The 8,847-nt window shown below is 47.7% G+C and overlaps 6 non-coding genes across 6 annotated transcripts; all 6 read left to right on the top strand.

The window, feature by feature from the left end:
* Positions 1-831: 831 nt before the first annotated feature.
* LOC142709059 (U2 spliceosomal RNA) lies at positions 832-1,022 on the top strand. Its single transcript, XR_012868966.1, has one exon. It is a non-coding gene; the product is annotated as a U2 spliceosomal RNA (small nuclear RNA).
* Positions 1,023-2,298: 1,276 nt separating this feature from the next.
* LOC142709058 (U2 spliceosomal RNA) lies at positions 2,299-2,489 on the top strand. The gene has a single exon (XR_012868965.1). It is a non-coding gene; the product is annotated as a U2 spliceosomal RNA (small nuclear RNA).
* Positions 2,490-3,773: 1,284 nt separating this feature from the next.
* LOC142709056 (U2 spliceosomal RNA) lies at positions 3,774-3,964 on the top strand. The gene has a single exon (XR_012868963.1). It is a non-coding gene; the product is annotated as a U2 spliceosomal RNA (small nuclear RNA).
* Positions 3,965-5,276: 1,312 nt separating this feature from the next.
* Positions 5,277-5,467, top strand: LOC142709055 (U2 spliceosomal RNA). The gene has a single exon (XR_012868962.1). It is a non-coding gene; the product is annotated as a U2 spliceosomal RNA (small nuclear RNA).
* A 1,296-nt stretch (positions 5,468-6,763) lies between these two features.
* LOC142709060 (U2 spliceosomal RNA) lies at positions 6,764-6,954 on the top strand. The gene has a single exon (XR_012868967.1). It is a non-coding gene; the product is annotated as a U2 spliceosomal RNA (small nuclear RNA).
* Positions 6,955-8,250: 1,296 nt separating this feature from the next.
* LOC142709003 (U2 spliceosomal RNA) lies at positions 8,251-8,441 on the top strand. The gene has a single exon (XR_012868915.1). It is a non-coding gene; the product is annotated as a U2 spliceosomal RNA (small nuclear RNA).
* The last annotated feature ends 406 nt before the right edge of the window (positions 8,442-8,847 follow it).

Below are 8,847 nucleotides of genomic sequence, written 5' to 3'. Positions count from 1 at the left end.
GATGGATGTGATGGAATGTACTGTCGTCCCTACATTTCAAGAAGAAGTAAGAATTGCAGTTGCAACAAAGCCTTGCTTGCCTACAAAGAGAGCAGCAATTTGGATTTGTTACTATGTTACCTAGAAGAATAACAAACTGTGCAAGGATGGAGGTTGTAGGAGCAAGGAGAAGTTGTCTGTAAAGTTGGTGGATGCCTATTTTCCATTTTGCAGTCCCTTGTCTCCCTCTTGTGGCCTCCTGGAGGCAACTAGCTGTGCAAAAAAAAGACAGCCTGGCGGCCGGCTGTTGCAGTGTTGCCCTCTCAGGCAACACTGAGTGACTGACTGAGCCTCACCGTCTTATATAAAGTTCAGACGGAACTTTGCACGTGTCATAGTGGAGCCCTCAGGATTCCAGAGCCAGCTTTCTGACATCATAATGGGGCCTCAGAGATAAAAGCCTGGGCCCAGGCAGTGTTGGTCAGTGCTGCTCAGCAGGCAGCACTGGACTGGACTGGATTACAGCTGATACAAGGTGTGAAGGAACAAGGGGTGGCTGTGGGCATGCACTTGCTGCCGCTGCCAGTGTTTATCTGCATGGCAGCAGGGCATTTGGGCGTTGCCAGGAAGGCGTTTTTATGTAGATTCCTCCTCTTTCAGCACTGCATTGTGGTGCAAGCAAAAGAAGCAAATCCTGTCTGGCTTCCTCTCCGGCCTTTATTCACCTCCCGTGTAGCTGTGAGTGTGTGAGCCTGCAGGGCCCCATGGAATTGCCTAGAAGTAGGCTGAATCGCTGCAAGGGCTGAACAGCAGTATCGGGCAGGCTCGGGCAACGCGCGGCCCGTTCGGGTTATCGCTTCTCGGCCTTTTGGCTAAGATCAAGTGTAGTATCTGTTCTTATCAGTTTAATATCTGATACGTCCCCTATCTGGGGACCATATATTAAATGGATTTTTAGAACAGGGAGATGGAAATAGAGCTTGCTCTGTCCACTCCACGCATTGACCTGGTATTGCAGTATTTCCAGGACCGGTGCACCCTTTCCTTATGTGTTGACTAAAAGCAGATTCCAAAAGTGTTTTTTGTCTTTGCTATTGTTTCTGTCTTTCTGAAGGGATCTCCCCTTTTAATCCCATTATTTCAACACCTGTTGGACAATGCATGAGTGATAATGAGCTCATTGATTAAATGCAATTAATGAATAGATTGCCACCTCTTGTTGTGTGTCGTCTGTGTTTCTGTGTTTCCGGCATTTCACATTGGAACACCTCATTCACCTTCCTTGTCTTCTCTCCGCCCTCCCTTTTAGGTAAGTTAAAGAGCTGCACCTGAGCCAGCCACTGATTGATTGATTGATTGATTGATTGATTGATTGATTGATGCAGCACAACAGTCAAATAGTGGAGTGGAGTAGGGGAACAGCAAACAGCCAATAAAGCAGCCCGCCCGCTCGCCTGCCCGCCACAATGGACCTACCTGTGTACACTAGATGGATGTGATGGAATGTACTGTCGTCCCTACATTTCAAGAAGAAGTAAGAATTGCAGTTGCAACAAAGCCTTGCTTGCCTACAAAGAGAGCAGCAATTTGGATTTGTTACTATGTTACCTAGAAGAATAACAAACTGTGCAAGGATGGAGGTTGTAGGAGCAAGGAGAAGTTGTCTGTAAAGTTGGTGGATGCCTATTTTCCATTTTGCAGTCCCTTGTCTCCCTCTTGTGGCCTCCTGGAGGCAACTAGCTGTGCAAAAAAAAGACAGCCTGGCGGCCGGCTGTTGCAGTGTTGCCCTCTCAGGCAACACTGAGTGACTGACTGAGCCTCACCGTCTTATATAAAGTTCAGACGGAACTTTGCACGTGTCATAGTGGAGCCCTCAGGATTCCAGAGCCAGCTTTCTGACATCATAATGGGGCCTCAGAGATAAAAGCCTGGGCCCAGGCAGTGTTGGTCAGTGCTGCTCAGCAGGCAGCACTGGACTGGACTGGATTACAGCTGATACAAGGTGTGAAGGAACAAGGGGTGGCTGTGGGCATGCACTTGCTGCCGCTGCCAGTGTTTATCTGCATGGCAGCAGGGCATTTGGGCGTTGCCAGGAAGGCGTTTTTATGTAGATTCCTCCTCTTTCAGCACTGCATTGTGGTGCAAGCAAAAGAAGCAAATCCTGTCTGGCTTCCTCTCCGGCCTTTATTCACCTCCCGTGTAGCTGTGAGTGTGTGAGCCTGCAGGGCCCCATGGAATTGCCTAGAAGTAGGCTGAATCGCTGCAAGGGCTGAACAGCAGTATCGGGCAGGCTCGGGCAACGCGCGGCCCGTTCGGGTTATCGCTTCTCGGCCTTTTGGCTAAGATCAAGTGTAGTATCTGTTCTTATCAGTTTAATATCTGATACGTCCCCTATCTGGGGACCATATATTAAATGGATTTTTAGAACAGGGAGATGGAAATAGAGCTTGCTCTGTCCACTCCACGCATTGACCTGGTATTGCAGTATTTCCAGGACCGGTGCACCCTTTCCTTATGTGTTGACTAAAAGCAGATTCCAAAAGTGTTTTTTGTCTTTGCTATTGTTTCTGTCTTTCTGAAGGGATCTCCCCTTTTAATCCCATTATTTCAACACCTGTTGGACAATGCATGAGTGATAATGAGCTCATTGATTAAATGCAATTAATGAATAGATTGCCACCTCTTGTTGTGTGTCGTCTGTGTTTCTGTGTTTCCGGCATTTCACATTGGAACACCTCATTCACCTTCCTTGTCTTCTCTCCGCCCTCCCTTTTAGGTAAGTTAAAGAGCTGCACCTGAGCCAGCCACTGATTGATTGATTGATTGATTGATTGATTGATTGATTGATTGATTGATGCAGCACAACAGTCAAATAGTGGAGTGGAGTAGGGGAACAGCAAACAGCCAATAAAGCAGCCCGCCCGCTCGCCTGCCCGCCACAATGGACCTACCTGTGTACACTAGATGGATGTGATGGAATGTACTGTCGTCCCTACATTATAAGAAGAAGTAAGAATTGCAGTTGCAACAAAGCCTTGCTTGCCTACAAAGAGAGCAGCAATTTGGATTTGTTACTATGTTACCTAGAAGAATAACAAACTGTGCAAGGATGGAGGTTGTAGGAGCAAGGAGAAGTTGTCTGTAAAGTTGGTGGATGCCTATTTTCCATTTTGCAGTCCCTTGTCTCCCTCTTGTGGCCTCCTGGAGGCAACTAGCTGTGCAAAAAAAAGACAGCCTGGCGGCCGGCTGTTGCAGTGTTGCCCTCTCAGGCAACACTGAGTGACTGACTGAGCCTCACCGTCTTATATAAAGTTCAGACGGAACTTTGCACGTGTCATAGTGGAGCCCTCAGGATTCCAGAGCCAGCTTTCTGACATCATAATGGGGCCTCAGAGATAAAAGCCTGGGCCCAGGCAGTGTTGGTCAGTGCTGCTCAGCAGGCAGCACTGGACTGGACTGGATTACAGCTGATACAAGGTGTGAAGGAACAAGGGGTGGCTGTGGGCATGCACTTGCTGCCGCTGCCAGTGTTTATCTGCATGGCAGCAGGGCATTTGGGCGTTGCCAGGAAGGCGTTTTTATGTAGATTCCTCCTCTTTCAGCACTGCATTGTGGTGCAAGCAAAAGAAGCAAATCCTGTCTGGCTTCCTCTCCGGCCTTTATTCACCTCCCGTGTAGCTGTGAGTGTGTGAGCCTGCAGGGCCCCATGGAATTGCCTAGAAGTAGGCTGAATCGCTGCAAGGGCTGAACAGCAGTATCGGGCAGGCTCGGGCAACGCACGGCCCGTTCGGGTTATCGCTTCTCGGCCTTTTGGCTAAGATCAAGTGTAGTATCTGTTCTTATCAGTTTAATATCTGATACGTCCCCTATCTGGGGACCATATATTAAATGGATTTTTAGAACAGGGAGATGGAAATAGAGCTTGCTCTGTCCACTCCACGCATTGACCTGGTATTGCAGTATTTCCAGGACCGGTGCACCCTTTCCTTATGTGTTGACTAAAAGCAGATTCCAAAAGTGTTTTTTGTCTTTGCTATTGTTTCTGTCTTTCTGAAGGGATCTCCCCTTTTAATCCCATTATTTCAACACCTGTTGGACAATGCATGAGTGATAATGAGCTCATTGATTAAATGCAATTAATGAATAGATTGCCACCTCTTGTTGTGTGTCGTCTGTGTTTCTGTGTTTCCGGCATTTCACATTGGAACACCTCATTCACCTTCCTTGTCTTCTCTCCGCCCTCCCTTTTAGGTAAGTTAAAGAGCTGCACCTGAGCCAGCCACTGATTGATTGATTGATTGATTGATTGATTGATTGATTGATTGATTGATTGATTGATTGATTGATGCAGCACAACAGTCAAATAGTGGAGTGGAGTAGGGGAACAGCAAACAGCCAATAAAGCAGCCCGCCCGCTCGCCTGCCCGCCACAATGGACCTACCTGTGTACACTAGATGGATGTGATGGAATGTACTGTCGTCCCTACATTTCAAGAAGAAGTAAGAATTGCAGTTGCAACAAAGCCTTGCTTGCCTACAAAGAGAGCAGCAATTTGGATTTGTTACTATGTTACCTAGAAGAATAACAAACTGTGCAAGGATGGAGGTTGTAGGAGCAAGGAGAAGTTGTCTGTAAAGTTGGTGGATGCCTATTTTCCATTTTGCAGTCCCTTGTCTCCCTCTTGTGGCCTCCTGGAGGCAACTAGCTGTGCAAAAAAAAGACAGCCTGGCGGCCGGCTGTTGCAGTGTTGCCCTCTCAGGCAACACTGAGTGACTGACTGAGCCTCACCGTCTTATATAAAGTTCAGACGGAACTTTGCACGTGTCATAGTGGAGCCCTCAGGATTCCAGAGCCAGCTTTCTGACATCATAATGGGGCCTCAGAGATAAAAGCCTGGGCCCAGGCAGTGTTGGTCAGTGCTGCTCAGCAGGCAGCACTGGACTGGGCACTGGACTGGACTGGATTACAGCTGATACAAGGTGTGAAGGAACAAGGGGTGGCTGTGGGCATGCACTTGCTGCCGCTGCCAGTGTTTATCTGCATGGCAGCAGGGCATTTGGGCGTTGCCAGGAAGGCGTTTTTATGTAGATTCCTCCTCTTTCAGCACTGCATTGTGGTGCAAGCAAAAGAAGCAAATCCTGTCTGGCTTCCTCTCCGGCCTTTATTCACCTCCCGTGTAGCTGTGAGTGTGTGAGCCTGCAGGGCCCCATGGAATTGCCTAGAAGTAGGCTGAATCGCTGCAAGGGCTGAACAGCAGTATCGGGCAGGCTCGGGCAACGCGCGGCCCGTTCGGGTTATCGCTTCTCGGCCTTTTGGCTAAGATCAAGTGTAGTATCTGTTCTTATCAGTTTAATATCTGATACGTCCCCTATCTGGGGACCATATATTAAATGGATTTTTAGAACAGGGAGATGGAAATAGAGCTTGCTCTGTCCACTCCACGCATTGACCTGGTATTGCAGTATTTCCAGGACCGGTGCACCCTTTCCTTATGTGTTGACTAAAAGCAGATTCCAAAAGTGTTTTTTGTCTTTGCTATTGTTTCTGTCTTTCTGAAGGGATCTCCCCTTTTAATCCCATTATTTCAACACCTGTTGGACAATGCATGAGTGATAATGAGCTCATTGATTAAATGCAATTAATGAATAGATTGCCACCTCTTGTTGTGTGTCGTCTGTGTTTCTGTGTTTCCGGCATTTCACATTGGAACACCTCATTCACCTTCCTTGTCTTCTCTCCGCCCTCCCTTTTAGGTAAGTTAAAGAGCTGCACCTGAGCCAGCCACTGATTGATTGATTGATTGATTGATTGATTGATTGATTGATTGATTGATTGATTGATTGATGCAGCACAACAGTCAAATAGTGGAGTGGAGTAGGGGAACAGCAAACAGCCAATAAAGCAGCCCGCCCGCTCGCCTGCCCGCCACAATGGACCTACCTGTGTACACTAGATGGATGTGATGGAATGTACTGTCGTCCCTACATTTCAAGAAGAAGTAAGAATTGCAGTTGCAACAAAGCCTTGCTTGCCTACAAAGAGAGCAGCAATTTGGATTTGTTACTATGTTACCTAGAAGAATAACAAACTGTGCAAGGATGGAGGTTGTAGGAGCAAGGAGAAGTTGTCTGTAAAGTTGGTGGATGCCTATTTTCCATTTTGCAGTCCCTTGTCTCCCTCCTGTGGCCTCCTGGAGGCAACTAGCTGTGCAAAAAAAAGACAGCCTGGCGGCCGGCTGTTGCAGTGTTGCCCTCTCAGGCAACACTGAGTGACTGACTGAGCCTCACCGTCTTATATAAAGTTCAGACGGAACTTTGCACGTGTCATAGTGGAGCCCTCAGGATTCCAGAGCCAGCTTTCTGACATCATAATGGGGCCTCAGAGATAAAAGCCTGGGCCCAGGCAGTGTTGGTCAGTGCTGCTCAGCAGGCAGCACTGGACTGGACTGGATTACAGCTGATACAAGGTGTGAAGGAACAAGGGGTGGCTGTGGGCATGCACTTGCTGCCGCTGCCAGTGTTTATCTGCATGGCAGCAGGGCATTTGGGCGTTGCCAGGAAGGCGTTTTTATGTAGATTCCTCCTCTTTCAGCACTGCATTGTGGTGCAAGCAAAAGAAGCAAATCCTGTCTGGCTTCCTCTCCGGCCTTTATTCACCTCCCGTGTAGCTGTGAGTGTGTGAGCCTGCAGGGCCCCATGGAATTGCCTAGAAGTAGGCTGAATCGCTGCAAGGGCTGAACAGCAGTATCGGGCAGGCTCGGGCAACGCGCGGCCCGTTCGGGTTATCGCTTCTCGGCCTTTTGGCTAAGATCAAGTGTAGTATCTGTTCTTATCAGTTTAATATCTGATACGTCCCCTATATGGGGACCATATATTAAATGGATTTTTAGAACAGGGAGATGGAAATAGAGCTTGCTCTGTCCACTCCACGCATTGACCTGGTATTGCAGTATTTCCAGGACCGGTGCACCCTTTCCTTATGTGTTGACTAAAAGCAGATTCCAAAAGTGTTTTTTGTCTTTGCTATTGTTTCTGTCTTTCTGAAGGGATCTCCCCTTTTAATCCCATTATTTCAACACCTGTTGGACAATGCATGAGTGATAATGAGCTCATTGATTAAATGCAATTAATGAATAGATTGCCACCTCTTGTTGTGTGTCGTCTGTGTTTCTGTGTTTCCGGCATTTCACATTGGAACACCTCATTCACCTTCCTTGTCTTCTCTCCGCCCTCCCTTTTAGGTAAGTTAAAGAGCTGCACCTGAGCCAGCCACTGATTGATTGATTGATTGATTGATTGATTGATTGATTGATTGATTGATTGATTGATTGATGCAGCACAACAGTCAAATAGTGGAGTGGAGTAGGGGAACAGCAAACAGCCAATAAAGCAGCCCGCCCGCTCGCCTGCCCGCCACAATGGACCTACCTGTGTACACTAGATGGATGTGATGGAATGTACTGTCGTCCCTACATTTCAAGAAGAAGTAAGAATTGCAGTTGCAACAAAGCCTTGCTTGCCTACAAAGAGAGCAGCAATTTGGATTTGTTACTATGTTACCTAGAAGAATAACAAACTGTGCAAGGATGGAGGTTGTAGGAGCAAGGAGAAGTTGTCTGTAAAGTTGGTGGATGCCTATTTTCCATTTTGCAGTCCCTTGTCTCCCTCTTGTGGCCTCCTGGAGGCAACTAGCTGTGCAAAAAAAAGACAGCCTGGCGGCCGGCTGTTGCAGTGTTGCCCTCTCAGGCAACACTGAGTGACTGACTGAGCCTCACCGTCTTATATAAAGTTCAGACGGAACTTTGCACGTGTCATAGTGGAGCCCTCAGGATTCCAGAGCCAGCTTTCTGACATCATAATGGGGCCTCAGAGATAAAAGCCTGGGCCCAGGCAGTGTTGGTCAGTGCTGCTCAGCAGGCAGCACTGGACTGGACTGGATTACAGCTGATACAAGGTGTGAAGGAACAAGGGGTGGCTGTGGGCATGCACTTGCTGCCGCTGCCAGTGTTTATCTGCATGGCAGCAGGGCATTTGGGCGTTGCCAGGAAGGCGTTTTTATGTAGATTCCTCCTCTTTCAGCACTGCATTGTGGTGCAAGCAAAAGAAGCAAATCCTGTCTGGCTTCCTCTCCGGCCTTTATTCACCTCCCGTGTAGCTGTGAGTGTGTGAGCCTGCAGGGCCCCATGGAATTGCCTAGAAGTAGGCTTAATCGCTGCAAGGGCTGAACAGCAGTATCGGGCAGGCTCGGGCAACGCGCGGCCCGTTCGGGTTATCGCTTCTCGGCCTTTTGGCTAAGATCAAGTGTAGTATCTGTTCTTATCAGTTTAATATCTGATACGTCCCCTATCTGGGGACCATATATTAAATGGATTTTTAGAACAGGGAGATGGAAATAGAGCTTGCCCTGTCCACTCCACGCATTGACCTGGTATTGCAGTATTTCCAGGACCGGTGCACCCTTTCCTTATGTGTTGACTAAAAGCAGATTCCAAAAGTGTTTTTTGTCTTTGCTATTGTTTCTGTCTTTCTGAAGGGATCTCCCCTTTTAATCCCATTATTTCAACACCTGTTGGACAATGCATGAGTGATAATGAGCTCATTGATTAAATGCAATTAATGAATAGATTGCCACCTCTTGTTGTGTGTCGTCTGTGTTTCTGTGTTTCCGGCATTTCACATTGGAACACCTCATTCACCTTCCTTGTCTTCTCTCCGCCCTCCCTTTTAGGTAAGTTAAAGAGCTGCACCTGAGCCAGCCACTGATTGATTGATTGATTGATTGATTGATTGATTGATTGATTGATGCAGCACAACAGTCAAATAGTGGAGTGGAGTAGGGGAACAGCAAACAGCCAATAAAGCAGCCCG

Source organism: Rhinoderma darwinii, unplaced genomic scaffold (assembly GCF_050947455.1).
Source record: "Rhinoderma darwinii isolate aRhiDar2 unplaced genomic scaffold, aRhiDar2.hap1 Scaffold_4030, whole genome shotgun sequence".
In the NCBI taxonomy this organism is placed as follows: domain Eukaryota; kingdom Metazoa; phylum Chordata; class Amphibia; order Anura; family Rhinodermatidae; genus Rhinoderma; species Rhinoderma darwinii.
Note: the sequence above shows the minus strand (reverse complement) of the source record. Positions and strands in the feature narration are given on the sequence as shown.